The sequence below is a fragment of the Python bivittatus genome, unplaced genomic scaffold (genome assembly GCF_059951505.1).
Source record: "Python bivittatus isolate LINGU-HERP-01145 unplaced genomic scaffold, Pbiv_v1 ctg000440_np1212, whole genome shotgun sequence".
NCBI lineage: Eukaryota > Metazoa > Chordata > Lepidosauria > Squamata > Pythonidae > Python > Python bivittatus.
Genome location: NW_028277063.1, coordinates 7445331 through 7464761, shown reverse-complemented (window position 1 = coordinate 7464761; position 19431 = coordinate 7445331). Strand labels below are relative to the sequence as shown.

General features: G+C 40.7%; 1 pseudogene; it reads left to right on the top strand.

Moving 5' to 3' along the window:
* Nucleotides 1-10980: 10980 nt before the first annotated feature.
* LOC112541826 (vomeronasal type-2 receptor 26-like) lies at nt 10981-17502 on the top strand (annotated as a pseudogene).
* The last annotated feature ends 1929 nt before the right edge of the window (nt 17503-19431 follow it).

The following is a 19431-nucleotide window of genomic DNA, read 5'->3' as shown; positions in this document are numbered from 1 at the left end:
TTTCATTATTTATTTGTTTTGAGGTAGGGTATACCACTCTCTGCATTGGTTCAGCAAAACTTAGGTCTTTATTGGTGGCACTTCTGCTGTTCCTCATTCTTGCTTTGCCTCCCAAAATAGGGGGTAATATTTCATAAATGCCTCCTGGTGAAGACCTCAGAGATGTCTAGCTGAAACTAGGCAGAATTTATTTCATCTGAAGAGGTCAGCAACACTGCTGTCTCATCACATTCTGCCTAAAAATGAAACAGAGGTGTCACTTTTAACATTACCCTTTCTCAGTTATACACCAATGCTTAACAAAGCTTAATTTTATAATTGTGAATCTTAGAAAAGAAAAGGATCAGAAAGTTATAGACTGATTTCTTATTAAATGAGATTGATAGGCGAATTGTTGCATTTCATATCTTTTCAAGAAAATAGATACAGAAGTCCTTGTTCCTCTGACTGGAACTCCCAGCTGCTTCTTCAGTCTACCAGCACTGGAGACTTGGAGGTATATTAAATTTAATAAAATTTAATAAATAAATAAAAAATATTCTTATGAGCAAGGAAGTCAAGCTCCTTACACTTGTTATTTCTCAGGAGATGGATGATGGGAATGGGTGTTCTGTCCTGTGACCATAGGGACCTTCAGATAGTCAGCTCCAAATATTCTTTGGGGAGAAAAAAGTCTTCTTAACATGACAGGTGGAGAATCCTTGGCTCTTCATAGGCTTCAAACTACTCCCTTCCACTGGGCATCATCTTGGCCATGTCCTTTCACTCATCCACAGTAGGGGTACCACCTATTGACTATTACTTCCTTCTTGGGCACTTTGGCATCACAAAAGACATAGTTAAAATCATAACTTTCTTTTTGTCATTAGATGTTCCCAATTGTTCAAATTGGGTCTCAACACAATAATGTAACATTTGTTGAAACATTTGTAGCCCAGCAAACCAGCACTAGAAGCTAAGATCGAAAATATCTCCATAGCCACAACTAGGTTGGTACAAAAGATAATCAAACACAGCAGAAGACCAACAAGCTGAAAGTGATGAACTTGGCTTCATTGAAAGTGTCAGGTAACTTCCTAGCAAGGGAAGCTACAATGAAACATGCAGTTGCCAAGAAACCCGTTTGGCTCAAGATAGATTCAAACATAACAAAAGCTTACATTCTAGTATAATTTCCTCAGCCATGAAGTGCACGTCAGCATCTGGAAATGGAGGGTTAGTCCCCAACCAAACAACACAGATACCCCCTTGAATAGTGGAACAGGAAAGTTCAACAAAGCTGGCTAGTGCTATCCCCACATACTTATCTTAGATGTTTTATGTATTCTTTTATAGTTCTGATTATGCTTTGTTTACTTGTCTTAGATCCTGGATTAGTGGCCATGAAAGCCGTTACTTGCATCCCAGTGAATTTCTCTAAACAAATTCTACCAAAATAAGCAAGATACGAAAAGAGAGAATAATTCCTCCAAGCTGTCCCCTCTATGGAAGGAAAGCGGCAATCATGGTTCAGCGGATTAGAAAATATTTAAATATATGAATGCCTTTATCTCCATCCTTTTGACTCTTGCTATCTAAGAATATGATTTCCTCTTTCTTCTCTTTAAAGAATTCTAATGCCACAGTAAGTAACACTGTAGATAATAAAGTTCCATGGAGAATCTCCATATATGTGTATTCAAATCCTTCAGTGTGTATCTGTGAAAAAGTTACATATCAGTGTCAGGTTTTACTAATTCAAAACTTAATTTGAGCATTGTTATCTCAAGAGGTGGAGAGAATTATGTGTTCTGAAGCTAAACATTGATATTATTTAGCTCTATTCATAATCTCTCATTGTAGTCTAGTTCCTAAGAATTACCAACACATCCTGGCTATGGCATTTGCAGTAAAGGAGATCAATGAAAACCCACAGATCTTGCCCAATCTCACCTTGGGTTTCGGCATCCTTGACAGCTATGACGATGCTCAGAAGACTTTTAGGCTACAATGCTACTTCGGTCATCAGTGGAGATGCTGATCCCCAATTACAGCTGCAATATCCATCATAATTTAGGGGGATTGGATGCTGAAATCTCTCTTCATGTTTCCATCATCTTGAATATCTATAAAATTCCACAGGTAGGACACTTTTTGACTATGTGTATGAAACTTAACATATATCAGTTCTGTAACTTTTAGTTAGGTAGTTTCAATGGCTACAGAGCAAAATATTTTTGAATCATTTCTTAATACCTCTTTCAAGGCAGTGATTATAAAAGGAGACCAATGAGTGGCAGAAAGTGCTCTCCTCAAACTAAAAAATAAAAATTCAAGGATTGTTTAAAAAGTATCTTCTTATTAAAGATGGAAGCACCTGTCACCTTCTGACCACTAGTTTGCACACCTCATTGTTTGCACACCTCATTATTAAGGTTAGATCCTTCTGAAAGTGATCTCTTACATGCCCCTTGTGCAACATTATAAAAATCTCTGTCCCAGTGCAAATGTCTTCAGGCACATCACTCAAGATCACATCTGGGAATACACAGTTGAAAGCTTCTTGCCAAAACTGACTGATAAACCCATTTTCCTTTCCATTGAAGAAGGGGTGTTGTTTTGCAACAAATGAGCGGAACTCTGGTAGATCAGCAGAGGGCATGGAGAAGGAGAGGGCCCCATGGATTATTTCTGTACCCCAAGAGTGTTGAAATGCTGAGGAAGTCAGCTCTATCTGGGCTGTCATGATCCATACAATACCTTTTGCTTTAGTTCTTACCTCTTCTATTCTTGGTATATATTGCAACCATCTCAAAAATATCATGGTGAAAGATTCCCCATAGATCACAAATACATTGGCTTTACTACCCATGACTTGATCATATATTTTTACCCCCTTCTGAAGCATACCATCAAGTCCATCTATATTACTAAATTTGCCAATTTTTTCAATGAAAGAATAACAAATCCCCCTTTTGGAAAAAAGTGGAATCACAGTTTGTACAATTTTTTCCCCTTGGTCATTGTCCATGGTAAGGATCCCAATCCAGGTCCACCTAAAATGCAGGAGCAGTGAGACAATCCCTGCATGCTGAAGGGCTTCTGGGGGAACCATCTGGTAAAAAGCGAGGCCTGCAGTTTTATCATTCATCAGTGGAGCCAAGCCATAAATGAGCTAGAGAGAAATGGGGAAAAAATAATAACAGCATGCATAGAACCCTTATAACATGGATAAAATATATTAAGAATCCTACCAGCATTCATATAAAGTAGCCTTCAACATGCCTAGTTGAAATCATGTTTGAGTTTCTGCTGTATTTCCTATATGTATTGTTTTGTCATAATTCCAAAGGTAGTGCCTTAAATTTAGAACTCACTGAAACATCCTTTCAAACTGAATTTTTGAATTGTATCACAATGACATCAGATTGAATCAGGCCATTCTAAAATGTTTTAGAGGGCTCCAAAGTGATTTAGAGATTCAGTATACTTTCTAACCCGCTGAACCATGATTGCCGCTTTCCTTCCATAGAAGGGACAGCTTGGAGGAATTATTCTCTCTTTTCGTATCTTGCTTATTTTGGTAGAATTTGTTTAGAGAAATTCACTGGGATGCAAGGAAAGATAAATTCTGCTCCCATTTTTTATCTGATTTGCTATTTTTTGTGTGATGGTCTGCCTTTTCCCAAATTAATACTCTTTGGTTGTTACCTCACCTTAGTTGCTCTGTCTGATTTGTAGCATGCTCCCTACGGTCTTTCTGTTTGGAGCATTCACAGATCTTTACCTGTTGATCTCCACTTTCCTGCATTCTGTTTCCAAGAAAGCCCCTGTTTCCTTTCTGCCACTTCCTGTTTCTGTTTGTCTTGTCCTCAGCAAATCTAAGATGTAGTGTGGATTTGAGATACTGCATGTAATTTAGACTACTTATTGATATAATATTATATGCACTAAGCACATAGTCAGATTTACAATCATTTATACAGATTATATAAAGAAACCCAATTACATTTAAAATAAGGAATTTTTGAAAGAAAATTAATCCCCCAAAATGTGAAACAAGCATTGAAGGAATCTGGAAATGAATTAAAACTCAGAACAAATAATTTTCAAAGGTATAGCTATTTAAACTTCTGCAGATAGCTAGGCTTACACACCTTAGCATTTCTACAAAGATTCCTGTTTTGCTTGTGTTTCTGTAAGAAACAGGATTGCTCTTCCAGTTTATCACTAAATATTTTCCAGACAGAAAACAGTAATGAAACTGAAGAGCAATATCTTGAAAAAATATATATAACTAATCCTAGATCAGTTTTCCACAACTTGATACCTTCTAGATATGACAGATTTCAACTTCTCTCACTCACTGGGTAGCAGAGCAAAACAGAGTGGAAATTGAAGTCCATGTCAGGATGATACTAGATTGAAAAAGCTGTTGCAGATTTATTTCCTGCAATCAACATTTCATTATGGATATGACTAGAAAAGAATACGTAGTAGGCTAGATCCTATATCTTTTTGAAAATTCTCTCCTTGGGAACACCCATGGTAAAACAAAGATAAGCCCAAGAGATGTCCCTTAGATTAAAAAAAAACCAAAAAACTACAAATACAGTTGTGAACATCTCTAATTTTTTAAGGTTATGAGGAATGAATTTATTTGTCATTCTTTCAAGATGTATGTCCTGAAGTTTCATGAGAAATCTATGCTTCATTGTTTCATAAGAAATACAGAGGTTCATAGAAAAAATGGACATATAAAGCATGAAGATGAATGGGGGTAGTCACATAAGAAGCTAGCATCATGAGAGATTGGGCAGGAGAAGGCAATGAAGAGAAGACAATGGAAATATTACAGGAAGAAATAGAAGAGGTTTAAATTAGACTTCCACTATCTGGGCATCCTCTAGCTTTAGCTTCTAACCTTCTGCAGAAAACTGGGAATCAAAGTCACAAATCTGGAGGAACTTAAGATTTGGGAATGTTGCTTTAAATGTGTGAATACTTTCCAAACTATATTTCTCAACATCTCCTTAGTGTTAGGCAATGTAATCAGCTTATGTTCTAAGATGTCAGGGCCAGGTTTTACTATTTCAGTAACTGAAATCCCTGAAAATACAATCAAGTATATTGTTCCTTACATAAACTCTCCAGGCACTGCTGATGGAGGAGGTTCAGTTAAGCTGACTGGTTTGGAGACAATTGCAGTCTGTGAAACAATGTCACCAACCATAAGATCTCCCGGATGATGGTATCTGTGATATGGAGGGTGTGGATGAAAGATGTTGTATCTGTCGCTCTTGCACACCATGTGAGGAAGTAGCACTAGCAGGAAAACTAGTAAAAATGCCATCCTCAGTACAAGGGCAAATGTCAGGACTCTCTTTTTTCTAGGACCCAGCCATTACCATATCTGTGGTCAATACTGCCTGACTTGAATGGTGGCTTAATCTCCTAGTAAAGTCTGAAGCTTGGATCATCAAGCATTAGAATTGTGGATCCTTACCTGCTCATAATCTTATCTCTTCTTTGTAGCTCTAAACGATATTAGTGTTTGTGCATATATATCTCAAGAGAGAAAAAGAAGAAAGCAACAGTCTTAATTATGAGTTGTAAACTCCTTGCTGAAGGAACAGAATAAAGGAAGAGAATCTGAAGAGCCTTCCTGGGCCTATTTTTGAAATAGACATGACTGGCCATAGCTACAGTATCTACAATGGTATTTATGCAGTAGCTCATGCTGTCCATGCTATATCCACATCTAGATATAAGCACAGAGCAATGGCGGTCAGAGGAGGAGAAAAAAGTCATAAACAAGATTTCCTGCAGGTAATGTACCCAATATCCTCATTTCTCAGAGAACTATGCATGTTAGTATATTGATAAGCCTATGTCTGCATTTCATCTGTATTCCCATTTCCTGAATATGAAAGAACAGGTCATAGTTTTGTCACAATACTTTCCTTTCCCTTGTTACTATTTCAAAGGTTTAATTTGATTTCTATTGGGTTCCTCCCTATGAAGTTTAGGATGTTGGTTTTTTGTTTGATTGTTTGTTTGTTTGTTTATTTATTTCAATGTCTATAGCTGCCCATCTGAGACGTGACTGTGGGCAGTGAACAATCATAAGAACAGTTAAAACCAATACAAACCTAATGTAAAAGTAAATATATATTAATGTGGCAGGATAGCATAGTAGTTAGAGTGCTGCTCTTTGATGCAGGAGACTAGGGTTTGAATCCCAGCTGGTACCTACCTTACCAGTAGGGGGCAAAGACCCCCTAATGCTTCACCTTCCTACCTTGGATATGAGAGTGACATGAACTAAGAGAGTCATGCTGGCTCAGATGTGGCCCGGATTAACAATGTCCATGACAGATGTTGGGGAACCAAGACAATCTGATGATAAATGGGCTACTGGAACAAACTATACATGGATGAGATAGGAGAACCTGGAATTGATGGAATGCTACTACAACAGTAGACATAATGGGAGTGGACATATGAAACGTATGAGGGAAATTTGGATGGACAGAAGACCTACATCCACATTAACTGAGAAACAGCTAGTCACCCTACGCTTCAACATAGTGAAGAGGAAGCTGCTCTCACATCTTGAGATAGACCTACTATACATTATATCCTGGACTAAAGAAGACCCAGAAGAACAACTGGATGTGCAGCCAATACCTGAAGTTGGAATGTCACTGCCACCCCCTCCATTACAGAGCACAGCAGCTGGTATGAGGCATAAGATTATGGATAAAGTAGCTACAGTCAGCCCTTAAAACCAGCTGCCAAGTCTCAGTGGAGAAGTACCATCAGATAGTATGCTAGAAGATGCCAATAGAGCCCACACAACAATCCCTACTACCACCATAACTCAAACTAGTAAACTGGTATATGCTACAGCCACATTGCTCGGCTACATGATCAAGAAGAACAGCAGTACATACCCCTGCCCCTCGAAAATGAGGTTGGAGGCTAAGATCAAGGCAACTCAGAGAGAAGTTAGTCAGCTGGTGGAACTACAGAATGGTGTGGAGATTAAGGATAAGAGTTAGCTACTGAAAAAAATACAGGGGCCTTACTCCATCTGAAGCCCTAGAGACTGCTAAACAAAGGCTCTCAGCACTGATTACCAGGCTAAGGAGAAATACTAGAGAAGCAGAGGCCAAGAAGATATATGCCCTGTTCTCCAAAGAACCATCCGAGGTCTATTCCCAACTGCAGTGCAAAAACACAGTAACAGCAGAGCCACCAACAGAAGCTGGACAGTACTGGAAGAACATATGGGAGAAAGAGAAGACACATAACAGCAGTGCAAAGTGTCTGCAAGACCTGAAAGCAGACCTCAGCAATCTCCCAGAACAGGAATCAGTCACCATCACAGTAGCAGACATCCAGCAGTGGGTCAAGAATATGAAGAGCTGGACAGCACCTGGCCTAGACATGATCCATACCTACTGGCTAAAGAAACTAACAGTGCATGAACACCTAGTAGCACAGATGAACTAGCTGCTAGCAGCAGGTTCCCACCCAGACTAGTTAACACAAGGAAGGACAGTGCTGAACATGAAAGACCCCCACAAGGGAACAGAACTGGCCAACTAACCAGCCAATACCCTGCCTCCCCACAAAGTGGAAAGTCCTTTCAGGCATCATAGCTGCTATGCTATAGGACCATATGGGCCAGCACATGAGCACAGCTCAGAAGGGCATTGAGAAAAACACTGAGGCTCAAAACACCAGTTGCTCCTGAGAGCAGTTGTCTGAGACTCAAGATATAGACAGACCAATCTGAGCATAGCCTGGATTGACACAAGAAAGCCTACAACTCAATGCCACACACATGGATCTGTGATGCCTGGTACTATGCAAAGTCAACAGGACACTAAGGACCTTCCTCAAGAACTCAGTGGGACTGGGGAAGACAACACTGGAAGTCAACTCAAGATAGCTCGCACAAGTGGCTATCGAGTGCAGCATATCCCGAGGTGATGCATTGTCCCCACTGCTGTTCTGCATAGGTTATAAGCCTCCTCAGCCAGATAATCACAAGGACCGGATACAGATTCATGTTTAAGAGTGGAACTACCATCAGCCACCTCCTCTACATGGATGACATCAAGCTGCATGCTAAGAGTGAATGAGATATTGACTCACTGATCAACCTAACACAGTTCTACAGAGAGGACATTGAGATAGTCATTCAGACTGGAGAAGTGTGGCCAGATGGTAGTAAAGAGAGGGAAGGTAGCTAAGACTGATGGGGTGGAACTACCAGCAAGCCACGTAGCAGACATATAGACCAGCTACAAGTACCTTGGTATTCCAGAGTCACATGGGAACCATGATGAGGAGACAAGGAAAACAGCAACATCCAAGTACCATCAAAGGATAAGACAAGTCTTGAAGAGCCAGGTCAATGGGAAGAACAAGAACCACACCATCAACACGTACACCCTGCCAGTCATTAGATAGCCTGCCGGTATAGTGAGCTGGCCAAAGGAGGACATGGAGGCTGTTCCCTGTCACAATATATGGAGGTTTCCACCCAAAATCCAGCACCCAGAGCCTGTACACTAACCAGAAAGAGGGCAGGTAGGGTCTGGTGAGTGTCAAAGCCACTGTCCTGGATGAAACTCAGAGCATCCAGGAGTACATCAGTAGGATGGCACCCAAAGATGAGCTGCTGAGAGAATGTCTGAGGCAGCAGCAGACATGGGAGGAAATTCAAACAGAGGAAGTGCCATGGCAAGACAAGACCCTGCATGGGATGTACCATCAACAGAAACCTGAGGTGGCTGACATTGGGAAATCCTATTAGTGGCTAGAACGGGCTCCACTAAAAGACAGCACTGAGGCACTGATCATACTGTAAGGATCACTGCATTCGGTGCTGAACAAAACCCTCTTGAGACATAGGTTCGGACGAAAGTTAGTTTACTCAGGCGTAATGCATAACGGTTACAAACAAAGCCAGGATTGGCTTGGTGCAGTTTCTTACAGTGTTTTATAGGGGTCTCCCCTTTGACCTGTAATACCCCTGGGTTCTGCCCATGCCCTTGTCCCGGGTCACCCCTCTGCTTGTCGTGACCTCCCTCCCCTCTCCTTGATGGCAGATTCAGTCAGGTTCCATTGTCCTCATGATCGTTATCTTTTGTCCACATTGTCAGTGTGCTCATGGGGCTTTTCTCATGCAGATGAAATGGGGTTTCTTAAGTCGTGTTCCAACTGGTCACTGCTTGCCTCTGGATCACTGTATTCCTGAAGCATTGAAATCCACGTAACCCAGGGAATCTGGGGAGCTGCCTGTGCTACAATGTTGCCAGTTTCAATTCACTCTCGATAATGGGTTAATTGCTGCCACCTGCCAGCAATTAGCTTGCTGTTTGCCTTGTTTCCCTTCCCTGACCTTCTATACCTGAGGCAGTGAAATTGACTAGCGGTGGTGAAACTGAACAGTGGCACTGGCTGTACTAGGCTGAATCTGACACATACAACACAAAAACAGGCACTAAGCACCAGATCCATAGAAGCAGGGGTCTACCACACTAGACAGGACCCAAGGTGCAGACTGTGTAGAGAGGCCTCAGAGACAATCCAGCACATAGTGGCAGGGTGTAAGATGCAGGCAGGAACAGCATACACTGAACAGCACAACCAAGTAGCTAGCATGGTGTACAGGAACATCTGCACGGTGTATGGGCTAAACCTTCCCATGTTCAGATGGGAGATTCTACAGAAGGTTGTGGATAATAATAGGGCTACAATCCTGTGGGACTTACAGATGCAGATGGACAGGCAGGTACTGGCCAATCAACCAGACATCTTGATAATAGACAAGGACCAGAAGACAGCAGTGGTGATAGATGTAGCAGTGCCAAGTGACAGCAACATCAGGGAGAAGGAGTATGAGAAGCTGGAGAAGTATTAGGGCCTGAAGGAGGAATTAAAGAGAATGTGGAAAGTAAAGACCAAAGTGGTCTCAGCAGTGGTAGGAGTACTTGGGGCTGTGACTCCTAAGCTGGGAGAGTGGCTCCAACAGATCCCAGGAAAGACGTCAGAGCTCTCTGTCCAGAACAGTGCAGTGCTAATAATAGGTAAGATTCTAGCTAAGATACTGCATAGAACCCTCAAACTCCCAAGCCTCTGGTAGAGGAATCAAGATTGAGAAAGATACATACCACCCATAGGAATGAGAGGGGATTTGTTTTTGTGTGTTTGTTTTTTTAATAGCAGCTGAAAGAATTATAACCTTAAGTATCAATACAGCCAGGAAACAGGGCCCTTAACACACTCAGGGCCCCAGGTCAGAGCATGTAACCAGGTCTTCAAGGCCATACGAAAGGCCAACAGAGTTGGGGCCTTTTAATTTCTGGAGGGAGAATGTTCATATTGATGAGCTTAACTTTAGAAAGCCTACTCTGTTCTGAATCTTTCATGGAACTGTGTTTGTGTGTGTACCATTTTCTCATGACTCTGATAGATGAACAACTTTATTGGAATCAAGGTTGCTATTCCATTAAGCAGCACTTAAATCATAAGAGGAAGATTAGCGGAGACATAGCAAAATACATAAATTCACTCGAAATCTATAAATTCACTCCTCCCATTTTCAACACCTTTGACTCAACTGCAATAAATTAAAAGATATGAACAAAGAATGCAGCCATATATCTGCTTTTCTGCTAGGAAAAGTACCATCACAGGAAGGAGAAGTTTATCTTGAAATTTATTTATTTATTTATTTATTTGATTGTTTGTTTATTTATTTATTTATTTGGTTCAGCTTCATTACTTTCTAAGAGGAGTCTCTTTTAACAACAGTGCTGGGGACCAGGTCTCCTTTGACCAGAATGGGATAGTAAGAGCTGGATTTGAAATTATCAATTGGATTGCTTTCCCAAACAAATCATTTCTTCGTGTAAAAGTTGGGAAGGTGGATCACCTAGCTCCTTCAGATGACATATTCACCATCAATGATGAGATCGTTACATGGCACACCCAGTTCAACCAGGTAAGATCCAGTTATCATCTCTGGTTCTGAATTAATGTTGACTTTTATTCTGATGTTCATTGCTTCAGACAATGCTAAATGCTTATGAAATATTGAGTTTAATAAGCTTCATGTGAATTCATATAATGAGATCCTACCCATTTCTGTTTGCATGGCTACCTCTGCTAATTATGCCTGGAATGAAAGTATATTATTTAATAATTTACCTATTGCTGAAAGTTGGTGTGGAATGGAGTTGGGTTGCTCCACACCTATATGTGGTTGTTTAAGCTTTCTTAATATTGGGACTTTTGCTTTTTATAATATTTGAAAGCTGTGACTAAATCTATTCTAGCATGTATGCAGTGCTGGTCGAACCAGAGTTTCTGCCTGAGATGAGAGGGTTGGTCATGACATGCTGATAAGTGGATAGTGACCCCTGAAATTTATATATCAAGGTATTATATCTATCTAAACCCTTTGCAGGATTTGGGTTCTAAATGGGAGCTCACATAGATCAAGTGACTTGTCTGAAATAAAAAATAATTGTGTCACTCTTGTGGTCTTTTTCAAGCATCTAAATCTAGGAATTACAATACCTATGTCATTATTCCTAATCCAGGTGGTACTGTCCAAGGCAATTGAGTGTGGGTTAGAACCCAAATGAAATAATGGCAGTAAGTGGTCAGTCCTAGCCATAGTCCAACTTTAAATGAAATTACCAGATTAAAAAGATTGAAGAGGTTAAGACGTAATAAATTATACTAGATGTATGTGGCCTCAATTAGGTGAGCTCACCATTAAGGTCACCATCTGCTACCATGTTTAATATACAAATCCTAAATATTCTGGTGAGGGATAATAAATGCCAGAGTGCTGTGTTGACAACAAGATCTTCAAAACAGCACAGTTGACTTCCAGAATGACCTTTGATGGGGGGAAATATGGCTATTAAAAAGGAAGACATAGCCTTATCATTAGTAGCATGTCTGGCATTCAACATGCTTGCCAGTATATGATAAAGTATTTGGATGTTCCCAGGTAAGTTGAGACAGGTAGTTCTCTGATTTATTCTACCCAGCTTTGTTAAAGAAAACAACCCGCAATGTGGAAGCCTTTTCTTATTTTGTCTATAATAGCAATTTCCTTTTGTTTCTACCTTCTGTGATGCAATAATTTATTGCCTCCTAAAGGTTCTGAAAGTTGCTGTTTGAGAAATGGAAATTAATTCTTGTTGTGAGGCTGCACTTTGCTCAGAGAGCTATTGTACTGTATTTGTTCTTTTTTTCTTTTTCTATTTTAAAGAAATTAATAGGGGGTGGACTTTCTTCATTGGTGACTCTTGGTGAATCCACTTCTGGTCTCCCATTACCTGAAGCCACTAGAAGACTCTGCTAACAGCGGGGAAATTCCCTTTGTCCATTCACTAAGTTTCTCCTCAGAAAGGAGCTCATTTTGGCATCCAGCTTGGGGTGGCCAGTGGAAGAGATCTAAAAGTCAGGCAGGTCATTATAAAACATAAAACCACAACCGGGAGGTGACATGTGGCTGGATCCAGGCGATGGTTACTACATCCTTGCAGAAGGGATTGTTTCCGGCCGCCTTCAAGGAGGCGTTGGTGCACCCCCTCCTCAAGAAACCCTCCCTGGATCCTACCATACTGGACAATTTTCATCCAGTCTCCCACCTCCCCTTTTTGGGGAAGGTGGTTGAGAAAGTGGTGGCTTCACAGCTCCAAAGGGTTCTGGAGGAAACGGATTATCTGGACCCTTTTCAGTCAGGTTTCAGGCCCGGTTATGGGACAGAAACGGCATTGGTTGCACTTATGGATGATCTCTGGTGGGAGCGGGATGGTGGAAGTGTGACCATCCTTGCTCTCCTTGATCTCTCAGTGGCTTTCGATACCGTCGACCACGGTATCCTGTTGGGACGGCTCAGGGAGTTGGGGGTGGGTGGCACAGTCTTGTGCTGGTTCACCTCCTTTCTTCAGGGCTGATCCCAATCAGTGTTGATAGGGGGCGAGAGGTCCCATCCTTGGCCCCTCCTTTGTGGGGTGCTTCAGGGTTCAGTTCTCTCTCCGCTCCTTTTCAACATCTACATGAAACCTCTGGGTGAGATCATCCACCACCATGAGATGAGGTATCATCAGTATGCTAATGATACACAATTATACATCACCATCCCAGGTGAAGTAAGTGATGCCGTGACTACCCTTTCTCGGTGTCTGGAGGCTGTAAGGGTCTGGATGAGGAACAACAGGCTTCGGCTGAACCCTGGTAAGACGGAGTGGCTGTGGGTTAATGGCTCCTCTCTATCCGGGACTTTGTCATCTTTGGTGCTCAATGGGGTGGCACTACCCCAGACAGACCCAGTACATAATCTGGAGGTCCTCCTAGACTCACAGCTCCTGCTTGAAGAGCAGGTGGCAGCTGTGGCTGGGAGGGCCTTTGCACAGCTTCGGGTTGTGCATCAGTTACGCCCTTTCCTGGATCGGGATGCCCTTCGAACAGTCACTCATGCCCTTATTATCTCCCAGATAGACTACTGCAATGCGCTCTACATGGGGCTACCCTTGAAGACTATCTGGAAGCTACAGCTGGTCCAGAATGCGGCTGTGCGGGCTATTTTTGGAGCCCCAAGAAGGGCCCATGTAACACCATTGCTCCGCGAGCTGCATTGGGTACCAGTTTGCTTCTGGGTCCAATTCAAGGTGTTGGTTATCACCTTTAAAGCCCTACATGGCATGGGACCAGGAGGTTACCTAAGGGACCACCTCTCCCCATGTCTTCAACCCATCCCACCCGATCACACAGAGAGGGCATGCTTTGGACCCCCTCAGTAAAAGAACTCCATCTAGCGGGGTCCAGAAGGCGGGCCTTCTCTGCAGTAGCCCCCGCTCTTTGGAACATTCTGCCCCCGGAGGTGCAATTGGCCCCCTCACTCCTGGCCTTCCGAAGGGCCTTGAAGATCTGATTCTGCCACTTGGCCTGGGGTGGGGAGGGAATACTTCAAGCAGGGGGATGGCTAGCCCCGTAGTGGCCAGCTCTCCACAGCCTGATTTTCCATCTGCTTGGATCTTCCTTTCTTTAGTATTGTTTTAAATTTTGGATGTTTTATGTGTTTTAGATGTATTTATAGTTTTAATGTTTTTTGTAAGTCACCCAGAGTCCCCTATTGTGGGGGAGATGGGCGGCGGAGAAATCCAATAAAATAAATAAATAAAATAAATAAACCAACAATTTTGAACTTCAGCCAAATTCTACTTATCAAACCAAAGGAAATGTCTCTGTGTGTGACATTGAAAAACTCCATGTAACCCTTAGCAACAGATCAGAGAAGCAGTTGTTTTTTAAACACGTCAGCAATACCTTTTAATGCAACAACCATTTGTTATACTTCTCCAAATTTGCAGTTCTAGCATAATAAGATTGTGTCAAACAACATTTGAAGAACATAGATATGAATTATTTATCTGTTATCTAACTATCTATTTATCTGTCTGTCTGTCTGTCTGTCTATTTTGGGCCCTTAAGTCAGTGTTGACACCTGGTGACTACCTGGACAAGTCCCTGCAATTTTCTTGGCAAGGTTTTTTTGAAAGTGGTTTTCCATTGCCTTCTTCCTAGGTCTGAGAGAGAGTAACTGACCCAAGGTCATCCATTTGGCTTCATGCCTAAGGTGGGACTAGAACTCACAGTTTGCCAGTTTCTAGCCTGCTACCTTAACCAGTGCACCAAACTGGCTCTCTGTGGACATTTTAAGAGCTAATAATCCAAAAAATCTATTTTAATCACAAATGTTTTCATTTTTTTCAGTACGGAAAAAAGTCATAATCAATTGATGGGTTAACACAAACAAAAGTGATATGGATCAGCAAGAGACTAATGTGTGTATTAAATGTTGATAAAAAAATGAGATCCCTTTTCCAGATTATTATCTTTTTCCATTCCTAGGTGTAATCTATTTCTATCTGCAGTGAGAGTTGTTATCCAGGTTTCAGCAAGAAAGTGAAGGAAGGAAATCATTTTGCTGCTATGATTGCATCCCGTGCCCAGAAGGGAGGATTTCAACTGAGAATGGTAAAAAAAAAAATCATTTGATCCTGATTATTTGAAATAAATTTGCATAAGAGAAGTATACTATGTTCTGAGTTATTCAAGGTAGTGGGAAGCTGAAATATATTGAGAAGTCACTTCTCAGACAAATAGAGTGATATATTCTGCTCACTGGAAGTTCAGACATAGATTGCTTATGAATCATCAGTGGCTATTTCCTACTTTAAAGAATCAGTAAGTGCACAGCTTTTTTTCTAGACTTAACAGCTGTCATCAAGGAATTTATGAAATATAATTGCAGGTGTGCATCTCTCTTTGAATAGATCAGTTTTCTCCAACTTTTTGATCACCAGATGTACGTGATAACAATTCTCCTCCTACATGGCCAACATAGTGAAGTAAACTGAGGTACAAGAGGTATGGAGAGCAAATCCATCCACGATGAACAGGCTCAGAGCATCCTTCTAAAAATTCACCCAATTTCAAACCTCAAAAAGCAAGCTCCTAAACACTTCACGTTCCAGTATACCTAAAAAGGGTATCCTGCTGGGTTGCCAAGTAGGAGCCTGATCCCGAGTGAGTAGGGACCATGCAAACATCTGCTGGAAATGTAAAACAATGAGATGATGCATAGTCTTACTGATGTTAGTCAAGGAGAGAGGATAAGAATTATTTCATATAATGCTCACATTTAACTGCCAACTCCAATTGACTCTGTGTAATATTAATTTATTTAACACAAAATAATATTAGATTTGACTTTACTAAGAGAGAATTGGAAATATCATTATTATTATTGTTGGTCACACAGTCAGCCAGATGTTTAGGCTGGATTTGGCATTTTTATCCACCTATCAAGTCCTACCCAAGGACCTTGTATAGGCAGACATTGCTGTTTGATGGTGTTAAAGGTATTCTTGCAGGATATAAGCTGTTCCAAGTAAATCTACCTTTTGCAATTGACTGATGGTGATTTTGTCAATGCCGGTGGTGTTCAAGTGGTGTTCCAGATGTTATGGGATTGCACCCAAGGCACCTTGGTACTATCTTTGCTTTCTTTTGCTAGAGGCATCCTACTTCTATTTGCAGGTCTTCATATTTTGTGATTTTCTCCAGTTCTTTCTCTCCTAGTCTGCTGTCTTCAGGTATTGCAATGTCCACTATCCAGACTTTTTTATCTTTCTTATTAACAATTGTTAAGTCTGGGGTGTGATGTGGCAGGTGCTTGTCTGTTTGAATTATTATTATTATAAAATAAAATATTTTATAAATTAATATAAAATCATCATCATCATCATCATCATCATCATCATCATCATCATCATAATTGTATGCCTGTACCTCTACTCTTCATGTATTTAGACAGTTTCTAAATTAAGTTTTGAATAAAATCTGCAACATGAAAAAATAATGGTTAGTTGTTCAAAATTTATCAACTACCAGTGAGCTTGGAGGCTTTCCATAAGCCTATTTTTTTTTTAAAATGTTGTTTTTATTACTGTGATAAGCCACTATTCAGACTTTGACATGTTTGTGAGATAAACACATCTTTTCTTTTTCTTCAGACAGAAATGAATGCTTTAAAAGCAAAGACAACTACTATCCCAACACAAGACAGGATATCTGTGTTCCCAAAATTGTCAGTTTCTTATCTTACAAAGAACCTTTAGGGTTCAGTTTAGCCTGTCTCATGCATTCTTTTTCTCTGGCCACAGTTCTCGTGCTAGAAGTATTTGTAAGGCACAACAACACTCCCATCGTCATAGCCAACAACCGGGATCTGACCTACATTCTCCTCATCTCCCTCCTGCTCTGCTTCCTTTCTGCACTGCTATTCATTGGTCCACCAGGAAAAGTGACCTTTCTTTTGCAACAAACAACTTTTGGCATGGTCTTCTCAGTAGCTGTTTCTTCCATCTTGGCAAAAACTATCACAGTAGTTCTAGCATTTATGGCTACCAAGCCAGGTTCCAGAATAAGGAAGTGGGTGGGGAAGAAATTAACCAATTCCATTGTTGTTTCCTGCTCCCTGATCCAAGCAAGCATCTGTATTTTTGGCTGTCAATGGACCCCCCTTTTCCAGACATCGATATGACCTCAATGACTGAAGAAATTCTCCTGCAATGTAACGAAGGCTCTGTGACCATGTTTTATTGTGTGCTTGGCTATATGGGCTTCCTGGCTCTTATCAGCTTCACCACAGCTTTTCTTGCCAGGAAATTACCTGACAGTTTCAATGAAGCCAAGTTCATCACCTTCAGCATGTTGGTCTTTTGCAGTGTTTGGTTGTCCTTTGTCCCAGCATACCTGAGCTCCAAGGGGAAATACATGGTGGCTGTGGAGATCTTCTCCATCTTAGCCTCTGGTGCTGAGCTTCTGGGTTGCATCTTTTCCCCAAAATGTTATATCATTGTGTTGCGGCCAGAGTTGAATAACAGAGAACAACTAATTAGAAGAAAGGAATGATAAAAATTACGCTCTACAACTTTTATCAATCTTCTGAGTGCAGAATTTTGTTTCTATATACATAGTAGAATATACTATTTTTGAAAATAGTACTTTTAGCTACTTTTCTATATACATTTTGCCAACTCTGTCTATGTTCCTTCACTGAAACATTTATTTCCATATCTATGTTGTTAGAGTTAAGCTGTGGGCCAGCTCTCTAAAGTGATCTAGAAATGGACCAGAGGGAACCAACATCCCTCAGAGAGGAAAGACTGACAAGTACTCTAATCTAACTGTAAATTGCAATGCATTATCTGGTCCCTATTGTACTACCCTTGGCTACTAACATGGTCAGAAAGTTTCCCCCTTTTCTGCCCTACCTGATGTATTGTTTTTAAAATCCTCAATTAAAATTTTAGTAAAGTTAGTAAAAAATGAAGCATTAGTCTCAGACATAATCTGTATTTCTAACCCTGTCTAACAGTGAAAGAAAGACAAAAAAGGCAGTCACTCCTGGTTGGTATTTGGATGGTAGATCACCTGGGAACACCAGCAATGAAGAGTACTTTGCAAAATCTAAAAGAAAAAAGTACTCCTGGAAGAAACCAATGGCAAACATCTTCTGCATTGTTGCTGAGAAACTTGGGTCAAACTTGTTTTAGATTCAGGTTTGTGATTTAGGTGATCCAACCCAATGTCCAATCCCCAGTTTAGAATAAGAGATGACTGTGAAGCCTTGATTTGAATGGATCCAGTGAAAGGGAACATGTAATCTCTTCTCTTATTGGTCCCATATGCAACTACTCTTAGTAATCAGATGTATATATTTGCATATGTGTGTGTGCACATATGAATTTCAATGTTCAGTATCATCCTGCTTTCCTTTAACTTAAACCCTTATTCCATGTCCTACACTCTGCAATGAGAGCAAACATGCCTTGACTTTTTTTAGCTGACATTTTTTCAGGTATCTGAAGAGTGCTCTCATGTTGCCCTTCAGCTTCTTTTCTCAAAGCTTAATGTACCTAGCCACTTCCATCTTTCCTCATAGTATTTAATTTCTAATTCTCAATCATCTTAATTGTCTGTCTCCAAACCTGTTCCAGTCCCTCTAAATCTAAAATTGCAATGTCCAGAACCTTCACAAAATGCTTAAAGTAGGATCTGACCAAAGCAGGATAATGTAATTTAGAAAATTTAGAAAACATCATGGATAAACTTCCATGACTTCAAAATTATGCTTTCTTTATACTGCCTAAGTTGCTAGTCGTGCTACAGGTTTATATTCAGTTTGTGCTCAGTTACTATATCCTCCATCCTATAACTTTACAATTGAATTATGTTTCCTAATTGGACTTCTGAGGAAACAATGGCAGAATGAAAATAGCTCTGCAAGAGCGGAGCCAATGGCTGTGGCAGGATTGGCTCCTCAGAACTCCTCTCTGGATCAAGGAGAGGACTAGATCTCCCACAAGTTTGCTCCATACAGAGGCTTGCCTGTGAAGAGATTGCAAAATAGCATCTTCCAGCAGGTTTGAGAGCACTGGGAGCCAGAGGAACATCGTGTTGCCTAAGCCACAGCTCAGCACCTTTAAATGGACTCTGGGTTCCTCTCTTAACTTCTTCAGGAAATTGCTTGTTATTGATCTTTTGGTTGTTAAGAACCTTCTGAAGGGCAGGTTTCACTACCCCAGGCGTGTTTCCTTCTATCCTGGATGAAAGAAATTTCATGTAGATTGAAGGATTAAAAAGAAAAATTTTAATTGTTGGAAAATAGCAAAAGAGGGACTAGATGATGGCTTAGGCAACATGATGTTCCTCTGGCTCCCAGTGCTCTCAAACCTGCTGGAAAATGCTATTTTGCAATCTCTTCACAGGCAAGCCTCTGTATGGAGCAAACTTGTGGGATTTTGAAAAGTTAAGAGGCCATATGGGTTGTTTAAAATT